Consider the following 18,140-nt stretch of genomic DNA (forward strand, 5'->3'; position numbering starts at 1 on the left):
TTTATTGAGGATTTGTTGTTGGGGGATTTAATTTTTTTTGAGTTCAAGGTATATTTTAGATATGAGACCCTTGTCTGCTGTATGGTAGTAAAAAGCTTCTCCCAATCAACGGGCTTTCAAATGATCTTGCTAGCTATGTCATTTGCCATGCAGAAGCTCTGCAATCCAATTTTTCCAACTTTTCTTTGATTTGTTGTAATTCTGGGTCTCTATTAAGAAAATTTCAGCCTGTGCAAAAGAGACCTACTGTTTCTCCTATTCCATTCTTTAATGTTTTCAGAGTGTCTGTTTGACTCCAAGGTCTTTGATCCATTTGTAGTTCATTCTGGTGCAAGATGATATATAAAGATCTAGCTTTAGTTTCCTACAAGTTGTTAACCAATTTTGCCAGCACCATTTACTGAAGAGATTGTGTTTCTTCCATTCTAATTTTTTAGCTCCCTTATCGAACATTAGATGTCTATAGGTATAGAGGTTCATTTCTGGGTTTTCATTTCTATTCCATTGGTCTTATGGTCTGTTCTTGTGACAGTACCAAGCTGTTTTAATTACTATGGATTTGTAGAAGAGTTTGAAATTTGGTATTGATATTCCTCCAGCTCTGTTGTTTCCGTTAAATATCGTTTTTGCTATTCGGGGTCTTTTATTGTTCCATATGAATTTTTGGATTGCCTCTTCTTTTTACTGAAAGAATGAGGCTGGAATATTGATAGGTATCATATTGAATTTGTAGATAGCCTTGGGAAGTATTGCAATTTTCATGATGTTGATCTTTCTAATCCAGGAGCATGGGAGTTTTTGCCACTTTCTAAGTTCTATTTTGATTTCCTTTTTCAGGTTTTTAAAGTTTTCATCATAGAGGTCCTTCTTTTCTTTGTGAAGTCCAAGGTATTTTATTTTTTGTGTGGCTATTACGAATGGAGTTGCTTTCCTGATTTCAGCCATACTTTTCTCATTTTTGGCATACAGAAAAGCCATTGTTTTTTGAGGGTTAATTTTATACCCTGCTACTTTATCAAAGTTTTGAATCAGCTTGAATAATTTGGGAGTGGAGTCCGTGGGATTCTTTAAATCCAAGTTCATGTCATCTGCCAAGAGGGAGAGCTTCTTCTTTCCCTATTTGGATTCCCTTTTATATTTGAATCTTATCTTATTGCTGTACCTAGCCATTCTAATACTAGTTTGAAGAGAAGTGGAGTGAGTAGACATCCTTATCTCATTTCTTAGTTAAAAGGAAATACCTTTATTTTTTTACCATTAAGTAAAATGGATGTAGATTTGTCATATACATCCTTTATTGTATTGAGGAATGTTCCCTGAATTCCTAATTTTTCCAGAACCTTCATAATAAAGGGATGTTGGATCTTGTCAAATCCTTTTTCTGCATCTATTGAGGTAACTATGTGGTTCTTATCCTTTCTCTTGTTGATTTGAGGTGTTGTTTTAATTGATTTGCATATATTGAAGCAGCTTTATATCCCTGAAATGAATCCTGTTTGATCATGAAGTATGATTTTTTGGATGAATTGTGAAAGTCGATTGACCAATATTTTGTTGAGAAGTTTTGCATCAATGTTCATCAAAGAAATGGATCTATAGTTCTCTTTCTTTGATGAGCCTCTGCTTTTTTTGGGGATGAGGTTTATGATGGCTTCATAGAATGAGTTCGGTAGTGAACTTTCTCTTTCAATTTCATTGAAGACTTGGAGAAGTATTGAAGTAAGCCCTGCTTTGCAGGCCTTGTATATTTCTGCTGTAAAACTATCTAGTCCCGGGCTTTTCTTAGATTGGAGTTCTCTTATTGCTATTTCTATTTCATTGCTTAATATGGGCCAGTTAAGATGGTTTAACTCATCTTGTTTTAGTTTCGGCATGTCTATATTTACTAGGAAACAGTACATTTCTGACACGTTCTCAAACTTATTAGCATAAAGGCTTGAGAAGTATTCCTTATAATGTACTGAATCTTGGTTGAGTCTGTGGTGATGTTTCCATTCTCATCTCTGAGTTTATTTATTTGAGTGTGTTCTCTTGTTCTTCTAATAAGCTTTGTTAAGGGTCTGTCAATTTGTTAATTTTTCAAAGAACCAACCCTGCTTTGTTGGTTCTTTCTATGATTTTTTGTATTCTAATCCATTTAGTTTTGATTTATTTTTAATTATTTCTTTCCATCTACTGGATTTTGGTTTTTCCTGCTGCTCTTTTTCAAGGAGGCTCAGATGTCTCATTAAATTGTTGGTTTCAGGTCACTCCAATTTGTTGATGTAGGAACTCAGAGCTATGAACTTGCCTCTGAGTACTGCATTTGCTCTGTCCCAGCGGAGTTGGCAATTTGAGTGTTGTTCATTATTATTGAATATTATAAACATTTGAATTTCGTTTCTGATCTCTTCCATGACCTATTGGTGATTCAACAGTGTGTTGCTCAGCCTCCATGTATTACAGGACTTTCATTAGTGGCTTTTGGTGTTTAGTCCTAATTTTATTCCCTTGTAGTCTGAGAGAATGCAAGGTATAATTGCAATGTTTTTGGATTTTATAAGTTTAATTTGTGACCTAAATGTGGTCTCTCTTGGCAAAAGTTCCTTGTGTGCTGAGTGAAATATTCGGTAGATTTCTGTTAAATCTATGTGATCTATGCAGTTTTTTATATCCATGGTTTTTCTGTTGATTTTTTTTTTGCCGAGTTCATATATCTAGTGGGGAGAGTGTGTTAACGTCCCCAGCAATTAATATCTTTGCATCTATGGGAGATGTGAGAAAAAATATAGTTTCTTGGATAAATTTGGGTGCTCTTATGGGGAATAGATATTTAGAATTGTAATATCCTCCTGAAGGAGAGATCCCTTAAGTAGTATATAGCGACCTTATTTATCTCTTCTCACTAATTTTAATTTGAAATCTCTTTTATCTGATATTAGGATTGCAACTCCTTCCTGTTTATGAGGCCATTTGCTTGTTAGATTTTGTTCCAGCCTTTCACTTTCAACGTGAAACGTGTTTGTTTTTATGAGCAAGTTATGGCTCCTGAATGCAGCAGACAGAAGGATCTTTTTTTCACCCAACTAGACAATCTATGTTGCTTAATTGTATTGTTAAGTTTGTTAATGTTGGGAGACAGTACTGAGAGATATTTGGGAGTTGCTGCCATTTTATGCACCTTCTTGAGGGCTGCGCCAACTGGTTTCTTCCTACGGTTCTTGGATTCTCAATTTGGGTGCAGTTTCTTACCCTTTATTGTGGTCCTGTTGGTTTTCTCTGTGTATGACATCTTTAAGTAACTTTTGTAAAGCTGGTTTGGTAAAGATATTTTGTTTCACTTCTTCTTTGGTATGGAAAGTTTTTATTTGTCCTTCAGTCATGAAGGAGATTAAAACCGGGTACTATTTTCTTGGTTGATAGTTGTTTGTCTTTAGGGCATGGCCTACATCATTCCAGGTTCTTCTTGCTTTAATTGTCTCTGCTGAGAAATCTGAGGTGATTCTAATTGGTTTCCCTTATAGGTGATAGATCTATTCTCCTTGACAACTTTGAGGCTGTTTTCCTTGGTCTGAATTGATCCTGTGGGGATTATAAGATGTTCATATGATGTCCTGTTCTGGTCTGGTCTATTTGGAGTTCTAAAAGCTTCTTTTATTTGAATAGGCTTATCTTTTTGCATGTTTGGGAAGTTTTCTGCTAGGATCCTGTGAAACAAATTTCCTAGACCTTCTGTTTCTAGGTGCTCCTCTACACCTATTATCTTCAGATTAGGCTTTCTGATTGTGTCTTCCAAATGTTGAATAGATCTATCATATTTCTTGGATTTGTCTTAGATAGTTGTATGTTCTCCCTCTATAATATATAGGCTGTCTTCAATCCCCGAGTTTCAGTCTTCTGCATGGTCTAACCTATTCTCAAGAATTTCTACTTTGAGAGCTGGGAAGGTGGCTCAGTGGTAGAGCACTTGCCTTGCATGCATGAGGCTCTGTGTTCAATTCCTCAGCACCACACAAGCAAAATAAAAAGCCGGAAGTGGCACTGTGGCTCAAGTGGTAGAGTGCTAGCCTTGAGCTGAATTGCTGAGGGACAGCCCCCAGACCCAGAGTTCAGGCCCCACGACCACACCCCAAAAATAAATAAATAAATAAATAAAAGAATTTCTACTTTTTAAAATTTTTTTTTCCTTCTAATTTTTTGGCATTGATGGCTTCAAATTCTTCGATGGAGCTTTGTTTTAGATCTTGTATGAATTTGTTTACTTCCTTAATTTCCTCTTCAGTGTTTATTCTCAAATCACTGAGTTGATTGGTTATGGTTTCCTTGGACTCTCATTCTTTCTGTTGGGCTCCATTCAACATTCCATTTCGGGTCTCCCTGACTTCATTCAGCTGTCTTTTAATGGATTCCATGAATGCCTCTATTTGGTATGAAAGTAACACCAGTTTTCTGCTAGAACACTATTTTTAGGCAAGCATCAACCAAAGTCCTGTAGTTGCACAATCAAAAGTTGACAGATACAATCTATTTCAACAGGTACTATCTATTCAATGTAAAACAGCAATGTATTAATGGGCTAAGAACAGCAAAGTAGAATTTGGCAAACCAGAAATTATTAGTTTTAAGGAGAAAAGTGGGAAAAATAGGATTAGAGAGATGTAGAAAGGTAAAAGGACAGTGAAATTAACCAAGTCCTAATCTCAAAGAGGAAAATAGATTGGACAAAATGATAGGAGAAAGAGAAGAGAAAATAAAAGAGGCAAGAAAAAATGGAAAAACAAAAATTTAAATTTAAAAAGTGAAACACAAAAATGATGCAAGTTTAAAGAGGAAATAGTGAGAGAAGAACAGGAATAGGATGAGAGGAGCGGAGAAGTAGAAAGGAGAAGTGAAGTACTAAAAATACTTAAAATAAAAATTAATTATAATATTATATAGGTATTATGAGATAATACTGTTATTAAGGAATTTAAGCCTAAGAGTTTTTGAAATAATTAATAAATTTTTGGATTAAGTGTGTAAACAATGTGGAATAAGGTCTAATAATCAATGAAGGGTATATCTGAGGATGAGGAGAACAGCAATTAAGTCACCTAAAAAAGAATGAAGAGAAGAAAAAGTGAAAAGAATGAGAAAGAAAGGAAAAAGATCAAAATTCAGTAGAGATAAAATAAAAATACAAAAGTGCACACACATATACACCTAAAATAAAAATTATAAGAGGAAAAAACAGATTAATAGAAAACAATTTCCTTAAAAATTTACAAGTTAATGAAAAGGAAAAAAGAAAGGGCTCTTTGGCGGGGGGGGGGGGGGTGAATGGGAAAAGATCCTATATCTCCCTTGTGTCCATAACTAGTCTCTTGGTGGAGTCTCTGGTCTGCTTGTGGTGTTTGAGTTTCCTGTGGCTTGATTGGTTTCTTAAGTTAGTTTGTTTGGCAGGCAGAAAAATGGTTTGCTTTACCCAGAATTTTGTGATCCTCCTCCCAGGCTAGTTCAGTGGGAGAGAGATCTGCTTTGTTTCTCACAAAAGAGAGAGTTGGCAGTTTCCTCTTGTTTGGAGATGCTGTGATGAGGCTAGGTTCTGGGTAGAGTTGAGGCCTTTCAGCAAACACTAGCTTTTTCCTGAGGGGCTAGCTTCTGAGACACTCACAGAGCCCAGCATGGAGCCATTCTCAGGGTTTATGTTTACTGAATTTCAATTGATTGTCTAGGCTGCTATAAGGAGGGGAAGCCTCTGGCTCTGTTTACGCAGTGAAGAAAGACATTTCTCTGGGGGCTGAGTTTTCACTGCCTGGTCTGGGTGGCTTTCTCTTGAATGGAGCTGAGCCTGGCAAGTCAGGATAGGTTCCTCTGACCTGCTAAATGACTTTTGTTTTCCTCCAAGTCCTGGGTTGGAGCTATATTCTCAGCCATGCCTTTGCCATCATCAAAGATGGAGATCTCAGGTAGTGGAACAGTGGGGGGGGGGAGGGGTGACCTTGCCTCCTCTGCCCCCTGAGAAGGAGTTATTATGTCTTGGTTCCTGGGTTGTTTCTGGTCTGTGATCTGCAGGATGAAGATACCTTACCTGCACCTTGTCAGTTCTTGCTGGTGTTTGGTAGAATCCGATCACTCGCTGTGTCTGGCACATTTGTCCAGGACTCTCTATGTTGTAGGTATGGCCACTGCTGCTGCAAGTGCTCAGATCTGTTTCCTTGCCTGGATTTTTCCCTTTCTGGCAAAAGTCTCTGTACTGGGATGGCACACTTGGTGTAATTCTCCCGCCTAGGACAGTTCACTGTTACACTAAAACTTCTTTATGGTGGGAGCTTGTTTAGCCTCCAGGTTCTCCTCTGCCATCTTCCTGGAACTACTCCTCTTTTTTTCTCTCCAGTATATTTTCTTGTTTTGGAACAAGTGTCATGGACTGTCCAACCATTCAAAATGAAGCTTATTCCATTAATTTAATAGAAAAGGAATGCAGCCTGCTTACATCTCAAACCAACTTTGAGTATAATGTTAATCTGATAATTCACATCATTGAATTTTCAAAGTTGTATTAATAATTTTTTGTTAAACTATTCATTAAAGAGGTTCTAAATAGCAAGAATAAAAAACAATGTTTTGCTTTCTAAGAATGTTTTAAAAGCTAGTAATTCAATAAAACATATTCTATTCTTCCAAGATTCCATGGTGAAGAATTTCTCTTTTATCATAACCCTTACCACTGACCCCCTCCCATCAAACTTGTAAGCTTTATTCAGTTTTCTTGTTCCCGCTTTCATTTTGGTACTAGCACGAATAATCTCCTTGTTGTATTTGACAATGAAATTCCAATTGTAGTTAGAGAGGTCAATACATATTGCCAAAGGCAGATTCATAGGCACATCATAGAGCATGAACTATTGAATATCATTAACGTGATCCTATGCAACTATTCCATCAATTAATATAAATACCACATATATGTGCATCTTCATATAATTTTTAAAATGCAATGTAGTTACATATCATATGTCATAAAATAATTCAGACATCTGGTAGAAGAGACTAAGCTCAGCCTTTTGCATCGTTCCTAATACTATTTGTAAAATTTTCTTTCTCAGTAACTTTTACTGCAGGGCCTTCTTTTCCTAGCAATAAGTTATAAGTCATGTCCTTGGATTTTAGTCAACTTTGAGTAAGCTGTTTTCTTTCCACCACCAGTTAGTCCCTCGCGTTAAATACCTGAGGAATAACTTGTTCCAATATGCCTGCAAGAGGAGTATCCAAGTCAACTGTCTGTGCCCAATCTTCGCTTGCTTTTTGGGGGAGAATGGGGTAACAGAGACAGGGGAGACAGAGGTGTCAAGGTTCCGATGGCTGGAACCATGGTGCTATGAATTATGGGTAGCAGAAAAGAGTAGTAGAGAATAGGATACCAGGTAAAGGTTAACTGTGACTGTAATTGCTGAGTTCCAGTGTAAGGAAATTGGTTAGCAGCAACAGCTTTGCAGGGGTTGGGGTAGCTAACACAGGTATCCAGAACTGTTTTGCAGGGACAAGGAAGCATAGACAAAGTGAAAGAGTAAAATAGTTGTGAGGGATTGTGGGGCACAATCAGGGTAACAAGGTCATGGGTGTGCAAAGTGGGTAGAGAGTACTATGGGAGAAGCAATTGGCATGGTGGCCTGATGTGGTGCAGAGCTCTGGGTTTGCCTGTCCAGTTTTGGCTGTTAGATCTTTAGGGAAAGTACCTCTAGCAGCTCATTATCAGCTTGTTGTGTTCAGGCACGTGCCATCTATAAATGTCTACTCCAAGTAGATTGCATTCTTTGACACCAACTATAGGATCTTTGGTTTAATCATCCTGAGAGACCACACTCCACAATGCTACAGAAATGGCTCCACATAGTAAGCTGCAACAACCTCATACAACTCTTGCTGCTCCTCCCTAGTGTCAATTATCATGGTAGCAAGGGATCTGAGATGTACTCAGCAGCAGTGCTCTGAGAAGCTACCAATTCGTACCATCACAATTGGGGAGCTCCCTAGAAATGGGCAAGAGCACTTGCTGATGTTCTTCCAACTTCTCTCTGTGGCTATGCACAACCATATTGTTGTACCTCAGGTGGATTACTTTAATGTCCAGGTAGCATCAAACTTGCTCTGTCTTCTCTCTCTAGGTGCTCTTCTTCTGTTTCAGCTGCCTCTCCATTTCCCAGGTAGCTCGCTTCATCTCTACATCTTTTGAATTGTGTTCATATCAACCCGTGGCTTTCACACCAAGCCCTTCCATTTTCTCATCTACCTCTCTAGCTGTGAATCTGGTACATCAAGCTAATTTCTGTATCTGTTTCTCAAGATTTGAGCCGGAATGCAAGATGGTACTAGCTAACTGAGAACATGGGGAGCTTCTTAAATACTTCCCTGCCATTCACTGCTCATTGAGAAAGACGCAAATGTGTCAGTCTCTCCTTCTCCATATCTGGTTCAGCAGAATAAAGTGAATTCACAATGGAGCTACCAGACAGCTGCTATGTCAGCAAATGATGAAACCAAAGATAATTTAGTGAGGGGATACTTATCAAGTGTAGTAGGATAAATGCACATATTTGTGGGATATTACTAAGAGCTTTCATAAAACTGGTTGTTTTATACCCAAACTGGCAGACCAGTGTTAATCTCTCCCTGAGATCTTCCTGTTCTGAAGGCCCTGAGGACTCCTACATACAACTCAGACCTAATGACATGGATGAATAAAACCGTAGGTGAGTATGGATTAGTATTTTGAATGTGTGGTAAGGTGTTGTCTTGTCATGACCACCATGAAATCAATGTCCTTTCTCTGACCTACATCATATCTCTTTATTTGGCATAATTGGCAGATTTCTTAGTGTGTTATTTTCTCCTGTTAGTTCAGTGCACAAGTTAAAACATTAAGCATGCCAAACCATGCATTTCCATTGTCCTAGTAGATGTTTTGCCTTCTAGGACCTTCCTTCCAGGTAACTCTCTGTTTAGCATATTGCACAATGCCCCAATCAATGAAATCATTTTGAGCCTAGGAGAAAATCTCCATTTGTAAAGCAGTACACATAAGAAGGAGATGATACCCCACACTCAAATGCTCCAGGAGAACAGAGTGTAAGGCTGTCTACATATTTGGGAAATATGATTCAGAGGGGTGGAAAGGGATGAGTTTAGATAGCAAACCTAGAAGTAATTATAAGTTTCTGAATTTCTAACCTTTTTTCCTTCTGCCCCTCAGATCCAATTCAAGAAGTGGTGGAATGTTTATGATCACAAAAAGGAATTTTTAATCCCAGGCCCAAACTCTAGGTGTTCTTGTTACATCTTCCCACCTACCCCTGATATAAATTGTCAGAAGGGCAAAGGCGAAGGGAGCCCCTTGCTCAGGAATATAAATGGAGCATACAAGTAACTGCAGTCTCTGACTTTCTATTTTGAAGGTAAGATAAAAGGAAGTTTGAGATTTTAAGAAATCAGTTTCTAGGCTCTATGGTTCCTTCTGACTTCTTTCCCTCCTTCTATGTTTTGAGAGCCACAGTTAGTACAGTGCTTCTGTCTCTTAGAGGGCAATCCTTCTCTTCGTACCATGCTTAAAATAGACAATAGGTGGAAGCTGCCAATAAAAAAAAAAGCATGAAATAGCACACAATGAGTGCTTTCCCTGAATTCCTAGACCTAACAAGTTCCCAATTCTGAAGAGAATGTGATTATGGGTAAGTACTAACAGCATCCACTGAATGGTGAGCTTGGAACTCTTTTCCCAAGGCAGGTTCTGTCCAGGTTATTAGGATGGCTGAGATCTACTGAATCAATGAACTTACAGACCATACAAAACAGAAAATTCTAAGAGATTGAGATCCCAAAAAGAAACTGGACCAAGAAGAGAAAACTTATCATTGCTGAAAAAGGAGGAAGACTTAACTAGGAGAATGTTCTTCTGAATACAGATATGGGTATAATTATAAGGAAGTTTTAAGTTGTGGCTCATCAGTAGAAACTATCAAGTCAAACCTCACTAAAGCTAAAAATAAAACTTATAAAATAAAAAAAATCTATTTGGATTTCAGTACTAACATCTGTTTTAAGGAGTGTGATTGTGGTGTGTGTGTGTGTGTGTGTGTGTGTGTGTGTGTTTGTGTCTGTATGTGTGTGTGTGTGGTGTCTGAGATTATTTATGGGACAACATTTGTTCTTAAAAATCATCATATTGTCAATATTCTTTAGGTTTCCCACTCATGTCTGGTGGCGTTCTAGCTCTACCACGTGAAACACACAATTCTCGCTTCCTTCTGGTTAAATGGAGATAAACATGATCTTATTCTCTGGAGTAGGTAAGGTATAAGAGTGAGCCACTATGCCCAACCCAGTATTTCCAGTGAGTTACATAATCTTTCTGAATCTCAGTTAATTCCTGTGTGCAAAGTGAAAAGAATTACTGTGTGTACCTTAGAATCAGGTGGGAGTTATGACTGGGTGTAGGAAGTATACATGTTTGGGATGTGTGTACAGAGCCTGACACTCTCATAAAACTACTGATGTTTATATTGAAATGTATTCCAGGAATTGAAACAAGAGGAATTTTTTTTGTTCTAGTTTATCCATTTATGGCATTGAGGGAGCCAGAGATAGTCAAGTAGAACAGGGAAACAAATGCAGCACTTGTACACTGTAGCTATTGTGTTCACAACGAGCTATACGACTGTGGACAGGGACAGGAGAGATGGGATTGTCAAACAGGAAATGAACTCATTACCTGACTTACAAAATGGTTATCCATATAACAATTTTAAAAGTACAATAACAATTTTAAAAGTCCAGATTGATGATGATCTCCTCCAGTTTGTGTAGGTGCCCTTAAGACTCAGGCCCACCGATGGAGTTTTTGAAGGTTCAATTTATATGATAATTAATATAAAGCCATAATCTCTTAAGAAATGTTGTAACAAGTAGTTCATTCTTAGTACTGGTTTCTCTTTGAGTAGCAATTCTATATGTTGTTGGCCGAGCTAATGTTTTACTTTCTGTTTTTCATATTTGTTAGGTGTTGAAATCCCTCTTAAAGTTTTGCAACAGAGTTCTGCTGTATCTTGGGACCCTGCCCCTAACTAAAATGGTAATCAACCTTTGAAATTCATGTACTTGAGTATGAGTTTTATTTATTTAATTTGTTGATGATGGTGAACTGTCGCTGTCCTTCAGCTCTTCAGCTCAAGACTAGTGCTCTACCACTTGAGCCAAAGTACCTCTTCTAGCTGTTTCTGCTTAGGTGGTGCTGTGGAATCAAACCTAGGGTCTCATGCATTCAAGGTAAGCTGTGTACCACTGATCCACCTTCTCAGCCCCCACAAGTGGTATATTTGTGCAAGGGTCTATCAAACAAATCTGTTGAGCAAATGTATTCATTAGCCACTAGACATAATCAAAATTATGAATTATCTGATATTTTAATGAATAAAACTGTTATCATTGTTACTAGGAATTATTTGTCTCCCCATGCTGTAAATATGGAGGAGGTATTTTAAACTAGAACTACAAAAGTAATTTTAAGGTCTTGGTGCTAACAAATCTGTCCAGGTGTTATCACACTAAACAGAGAATTCAAAATGATTTTTCTTCATAAATACAGAGATTAAAGGACTTATAATACTTATTTCAAAATGCAAATTAAAGGGAAAATCAGCCAGGAGGTAAAATTTATATTGAATGTTAATTTTTGAAGATGAAAAGAAGATCTTAGATGGAAGACTAAAAGCAACACACTATCAGAGCCCTTTATGCTGAATTATAAAAAAAGAAGCTTTAATTGAAAAATTGACCTGGAATGTGCACATCAGGCAAAGGCAAGCAATCAGAGCATACCACCAAGAAAGAAATGCCATAATGTATATCTTAGAAAAAGGAAACAAGTACAGACCCGGGCTCAACATCCTTATCCTTGATTTTAATGATACACATATACCCCCCTACACGCAGATGCACTCACACACACACACACACACACACACACACACACACACACGAACACATGAGAATGTATGCAACAGCTCAACCTACTCACTTCCATTCAACATGAATCAAAGATCTTCCTGTAATATTTGAAACTTTAAAAGTTTCAAGTCTTGTAAGTAATTGATAACAGATGCATAAGCAATTATTTTCTGAATAGCCTCGGCTATAGAAATGAGAGTTCATGATGGTTATAACTACTTAAACATCTTTGAATCTCGAAAGAATTAAACAAGAGACAATTCGAATTTTGGAACTGTATTTCTACCAGCTATTCTTCAAAGGCTTAATAAGAGGTTACAAAATCCAACATTAAATATCAAATTAATACAACTAATACTTGTGTAAGCGAAGTGAAAGACACTGATCAGTGACCTATGCTGCCTACATTTCTAAGCCGGTTGCACATTGTGGAGCCTATGATTCTGCTGGGCCAGGCCCACAGTTGTCTTCCCCAGAGCAGTGGCCCTGCTGGGGTTGGCACTGGGAGCTGTGTGGAGAAGAGGGGAGGCTTAGGGGGAGGCCAAGCTGGGGTTGGGGTTGGGAGTAGTAGGGAGAATACGGGAGGCCCTGGCAGAGGCTGGTGAAGGGAGGAAGGAGGCAGTAGGCCAATGGCTCAGGAAGCAGCAGCCCCAAAGGCAGTTGGGTTCTGGGGAGTGTCTGTGAGGTGCAGAGTTAGGCCCCTGGGGCCTCACGGCTGGGTGAGGAGAGGAAGGAGTCTCAAATCTCACCCTAACAGGCAGTGAGAAATGAGACAACCAGTGGCTGAAGAATTTCAAGTAAAAAGGCAGGGACTTGTAAGGAAACTCTGGGGGTGGGAAGAGGAGCAGTGCTGAACCAGTGGTGGTCATGCCTCTCTGGGGCCCTTGAAGTGAGTGAGGGCCACCTCTGCTGTGCGCTAGGCCTCACTCTCGCCTTGAAGCAGGCACCAGGAATCTCAGGCACAGCCTCAGCCTGCCCCACAGAGCTGGCTTGCCATGAGTGTTGGGGACCGGACAGCTGCTGGGAGTTTATGTGCAGCAGGGCAGAGGAAGAATGGCTGGTGGGCACTGCTCCACCCTAGCCAGGCACAGGGCCACTGGGGAAGTTCTGGCTCTGGATCAGGACCAGGGACTGCCCCCCAGACAAGTGGCCTCTGGGGACTTGCGTGGTGGTTGCTATGCGTGGGCTTGGAAATTCCTTAACATGGCCAAGGAGTCTCCACGGATAGGCATATTTGCTCCTGTGCCTCTCCTATCTTCTGGATTCCCACTGTCCTCCTGTCTCGTGCCATGTCCAACTATAGGAGTAAACTTCCCCAGCCTCTAAGAGGCCATCCCGGAGATGCTCACAGGGCTTCCCACGTCTGGTTCACCATGCATGCAGGGCTCACAGGGTGCCATCCTCCACGCAAAGTGTACCCCCATTTCAGCTTGGAAGAGGGGAAAGCTTCATTGTCCCAGATACAGCTACCCTTGGAGTTCTCTGTGTACACTATTCTTGTGCTGAGAAAACGATCCCCAAAGACCACCAAACCATTTCCGATGCGAGCACACGAGGGTCATTTATTGCAAGCTCGAGCCTGGACTCACAACTGTCAGCATCGCAGTGGGTCAGAGTTGAGAGCTCTGAACCTTGAGTTAACAGGGTTTTTATAGGGCATAGGGCTGAAGTAAGTGGGTTCATAGCTTGTCAGTTACATGATTGGTTTACATTTAATGAGTTAATATTGTAACAATCTTATTGGCTAACATGTGCAGGCTTAGCAGTAAGAAGCAAATTATGGTAACTATGGAATCTTAAGAAACTTCTGTAGCTTTAGGTACCTTCCTGTCTTCCGCTTATGGCTATTGCTAGGAGAGTTACGGGAAGAATATTACTGGGACATTTCATGGTTTTTCCAGGAACCTGAGTCCTAACTTTCAGTAAAAGTCTTTACAATGGATACTTTCAGTAAATGCCTTCACAATGGATATTTTCAGTATAGGCCTTCAAAATGGACTAAGTCCAGAATGGCTATACTTTGGCTAAGGTCTCTCACTAGGTGTGTGTGTGTGTGTGTGTGTGAGTGTGTGTTTGGTGTGAGAGAGTCAGACACAGCTGAGGTTTGGTGTAAAACACTTCTTCCTTTCAGCATTGAGTTTTAGTATCTAGTGGTTGTTCCTTCTCCCGAATTCTGAACTCTAAATTTCTTCTTCTATATAGTTTTATCCTTAGATCTTCTTAGTATTCAGATTCCTAATATCTGCTTGTGAACTTCAGAATTTGCTTCATAAAGGGGGTGCCTTTCTCCTTACGTTTATGAAGCCCTTTGCTCTATTTAAATGGAACATGTGCTGTGTTAGTGGTTTTACTTAGCCCAGACTGTTGTGGCCCAGGCTGTGACTGTTAGTTCTGAGATTAGTTTAGGCTAATATGACATACTATCATTTCAGTCTATCTAGTGAAAAAAGTTCAGCATCTTTATTGAAACAATTTCCTGGCTGTAAAACAAACAAAAATTCCAGTGGTATAAATGTACAATCTGTTGATTTTAGTTAATTGTTCACCACAGCATTGAAAAAAAATCTTCTTACTAAAGTGAGTATTTAGAATATGAAAAAAATCAATTATTATAGAACTTAAAAACTGATCAAATACCAAAAGAAAAACAAAGACACTGATCAAGAATGCAGTACAAATGTAAGTGTTTAATAAATAAATGAAATGTTTGAGATTCTTATCCACATAGGAAATACAAAGGAAAATATATAGGAAAGTCACTGAAATCCCATCTTACAAAGCAGAATAGCTATCACCATTTGAATAAATAAACATCTGGACAGGTTGAAATAAATCAGGAACTGTATTTGGTTTTGTGATATTGTAAACTAGTGCAACCCATAAGAAGATCATAATGGAAGTTTGGACAATACCAAAAAGACACATGTGTTGATGACCTTTACTGCAACCTTACTACATAAAGAAGGAATATAAATCAACATCAACATCCATGTGCATGGCAGCAAGAAAAAAAGCTCTGTAATCAACCTAGATGCACAAAAAAGAGGGAATAAAGGAAATATGCTATTCATAATTATAAACATGTTCTGGTATATAAATGAAGTAAATTTCTCCAATATCACTGCTAAATATTTTTGGATATATACCTAATCCTAATTTCACAGGTTTTATGGCTTCGTGTTTTTCTTTAAAAGGGACCTCCATATTCATTTTTAGAGGAGTTTCAATAGGTTGAAGATACCTTATAATATGTGGATATTAGAAGAAATTTAAATATCAATGAACACATAAAGGACCATCATATACAGTTTGTAACGATCCAATTTTAAGAAGGCAACAGTTGGGGGACAAGACAAAGTTAGAAGCTTAATAACAAAAACACAGACATGGAACATTTTTTAAAAATGTGCAACTGATTAGTGCTAATAATAACAAAATATTTTCCTCAAGTTTTAAAAATGAAACAATTAAAATAATATTTAATAACATCAAATAAGTATGCCATGGAAGAAAATGTACAGTAGATATATGTTTCCTCATAACTTGTTTTAATTTATAAATAATGGATTAATAGAAAATGTGATTACATTTCTGAAGATGATAACACATTCAAGTATCATTGATTGAATCCAGCAAAGGAAAGTAACAGAGAAGTAGAGAAAACGAACAACCTGGGGCATAGATGAAGACACTCAGTAGAACTTTGTGAGAAAAAAATGTGTTCCCTTTTTCTCATCAACATTGAGCTAAGACAGCTACCGTTTGACAGAACACTTGTAATGTAGTCAGAACAGTGGAGTTACTAATTTAGGCAGTAATTTATTACTTTTATTCGCTAATCTTATGAAGTGATTCCCAAATGATGTGAGTGATCCTAGATTTTCTGAGCCCTTTTTAACCCAAAATTTTTAATTCCTTCCCCTGCCAATAATTCTTCTGCTATTCTCATTTCTCCTTGTTTCTGAACACAACTCCTGTGACCTTTTGGCTTATGGGAAAGAGCTTGAGAAATATGAGGATGGTCTGGAATCTGAGGAACATCAACTCCAGCTTGGAAGATCTGGTAAAAGACCTCCACCTGGAACTCAGAATCAGATATTAATTGACGTCTTTGGAAATAGAGAAACTCAATCCCTCAGGCAAGATCTATCATTCCTTGACATTCTCTGAAGAGATTTGGTACTTGAGCACAATTCAGAGAATGAGCTTTCCCACCACTCACCACAGCTTTGTCAGGAGGAATAGGTACAAAACTAAAAGTCACCTCAGTTCTCACAGGGCCAGTCAGAAACCAAGAGATCACATTTTCCTCCTCATCAGGCACCTTTCTGGGAGCAACAGAGTCTGGGCAAAGTCTATGATGGGGATAAAGTGAGACTGGGCCTAAGGAGTACACAAAAGAATGACCCTCTCTTTGACTAAAAGTGAGTTGTGCAGTGAGGCATGACAACTTCCTTTATATATGAATATTCACTAGGTGAGTTATCTCACTGCCACTGTGCGAGAGGTCAGTTTCCTCAAATAACTTGTTAAGTGTTGTGTCTACCAGTTTACTCTCTAAGCTGTTGTCTCTCCCACCTCTTCCCATGCCAAGAATGCATTGCTTCTTTCAGGCACTCAACTACTTGTCCTGAATCCTAAGCAGGAATATTGTAGGCTATTCTTTGGCTAACTTCTTGCATTGAAGGTAGAAATGGCCCAGGCTTTTCACACGCAAAGAGGTAGAGAAGGTGAGTATAAGCTCAGATTGTTACTGAAGAGCAATCATATTGAAGAAAAAATAAGTAAATGAAATTAATGGTTGGGTAATTTAGGGTGTATGGCCACTAAATTTAGGTAATTATTAGTAACACATATACAATCATGGATTAGGAAGAAAACAGTGAAGTAGATTCAAGATAACATGGAAAAGACACATAATAACCATAACAGGAGATGAGAGTGTGAAAGAATTGTTGGCATAGGCCCTTTTACTATCTGAGGATTGACCTTGGATAGGAGGCTTTTAGAATAATATCTAAAAGAGACAGACTTGTGGGCACTAGTGACTTACACCTGTAATCCTAGCTACCCAGGAGGGTGAGATCTGAGTATTATAATTCAAAGCAAGCCCAGGCAGAAAAAGCCAGAAGTAGTGCTGTGGCTCAAGTGGTAGAGCACTAGCCTGGAGCTCAGAGACATTATCTATGCCCTGAGTTCAAGCTTCAGGATCATCAAAACAATAACGATAAAAAGATATAAAAGAAGGACTTAAAGATATACGATGGAATGATGATCCTGTGTAACTGTCTAGGGAACATAAAAGGAGACAATATTTGGAGCAAAATGATACCTATTCATTACTAATCAAGGATGCAAAGCAAATGCCAAATTCCTCTTCCCAAAAACTTCCAAACTTGGGCTCAGAACATGGCTCATTGGTTGAGTGCTTGCCTTGCAGGCTTGACGCCCTGGGTTCAATTCCTCAGCCAGAAGTGTTGCTACGGCTCGAGTGGTAGAGCACTAGCCTTGAGGTGAAGAGGTGAGGGACAAGACCCAGGCCCAGAGTTCAGGCCCCATGACCTGCCAAAAAAAAACCAAAAAACAAAACAAAAAAATCTTCCAAACTTATTTTTTCTCATAATTGAGGAGAGGGTTTTTTTTAAACAGGAATTCTTATCTAGTTCAAGGTCATCAGAACTTCAGTAGAGTTTTCCTGTTGAGATATAATGCACCTAACTCTGCTGAACTTAATCATGACTAGGAAAGTATGGATATTGATGTGTTTATTACATTTTTCCTTATAAATATATAATTCTAGCAGATATTATATGTAATATATATTGTACAATATATTATACATTATATAGTATAATAAATATATTATAATATAACATATATTATATATTAACAGACTATCTAATTTTAGAGTTAGGAACAAGCAACATATTGAAAAACAAATGCTTGAATCTCTGAATAATTTCTCTACCACTGGACAATTCCAGGTTGAGTTGAAGAGCTGAGGGACAGCACCCAGGCGCAGGGTTCAGGACCCATGACTGGACCTCCCCCCCAAAAAAAGAAGGTCTTTTCTATGTTCCCTATGCACCCACAGAGAGAGTACATGAGTTGCACTTGAATTGTCCTGGGAGTTCTTTATCTGGCTACTGTAGCTTCACATCCTTTATTCTCTTAGTAGC

The sequence above is a fragment of the Dipodomys spectabilis genome, unplaced genomic scaffold (genome assembly GCF_019054845.1).
Source record: "Dipodomys spectabilis isolate Male_0828 unplaced genomic scaffold, ASM1905484v1 ptg000238l, whole genome shotgun sequence".
In the NCBI taxonomy this organism is placed as follows: Eukaryota; Metazoa; Chordata; class Mammalia; order Rodentia; family Heteromyidae; genus Dipodomys; species Dipodomys spectabilis.